Below are 1,184 nucleotides of genomic sequence, written 5' to 3' on the forward strand. Positions count from 1 at the left end.
TGATTTATATCTTTTAAGGGTTCAGCACAAGTTTAAGGAAAGTGTGGATATTTTCACAAATTCTGCACCTCAGATATTTTACAAGTTTATTAGTCCATATTCTAAGGATATGGTGCAAATTCTAGAGAAATACTATAAAAATGTAGAATTGGACTGCTTTTGTTTTTCTGAGAGTAGACATTACAATATGTGATTTGCATTAGAAAAAAATCACGATATGAATGTGTATGAGTTTTCGAAAAGTGACTGCACAAAACCATCAAGCAGAACTTCTACCTTTCTTCTTCTATTTTAGTTACCTTCATAGTTTGTGAACCAGTAGAGATGATAAATGCTTTAAGACTAAAAATATAAATTTTTATAAAGTCATGTCCTAGAACGTTCAGCAAAATGGACTGTTCAACAAATCCCCTAAGGTGTGCTACTCACAAAGGCTGAGAATTTAAAGCTTAGCCTTAATTTTTAAAAAGCTCCTCAGAATTAGTACTGGCCAAATTTCATTTTCACCATGAGTAAGGCTGCTTCCTTCTGCAATTAGCTTCAAAAATGTCACTAACTACAAACCAATAGTAAAAATAAATAAAGCTCAAATTATTACTGTCACTGAAATCATGACAAATCACCTGTGACGTGCTAAAAAAAAAATCAGGTCAAGGCAAGTTTTAAAATCTGTTAATTGCGTAACACATAACATTTAGAGAAAGAGTATTTTACTTAATATGTGCTGTCACTAGAAGGAACCCTTTTGGCATAAACCTTTCATAATTTATATTATTGGAGAGGGAAAAAAATGTGATCCTGCGCCTTTAATTTCCCTTTCTGAGCAAGGGAAGGCTGCACACCACTGACAAGCTCACTTGTTCCCGTCTTTAATGTGCAATCTGTTTTCTCCAGCGGAGGGCACTCAGTGTATCACAAACTCAAGCATTAGCACCAACAAGCTCTGAGCCTCATCAGTCTCTGGAAAGCCTTCTGAATTAGACAAGGGCTGCCTCTCAGCACAGCTACAAAACACTTTAAACCTGACCAGCTAAATGGATAAACCTAGCCTGCATAGCTTTTAAACTGGGGTCTCAGGCAGCACAGGAGGCCTACTTGCTTCAAGAACTGAAAAGCCAGAGGATGAATTGCTTTATCTGGGAATGCTAAAAGCCAGCAAAATAAGGAATGCCAGGTATTCTGAA

Source organism: Chinchilla lanigera, unplaced genomic scaffold, assembly GCF_000276665.1.
Source record: "Chinchilla lanigera isolate Chin_1 unplaced genomic scaffold, ChiLan1.0 scaffold00023, whole genome shotgun sequence".
Lineage (NCBI taxonomy): Eukaryota > Metazoa > Chordata > Mammalia > Rodentia > Chinchillidae > Chinchilla > Chinchilla lanigera.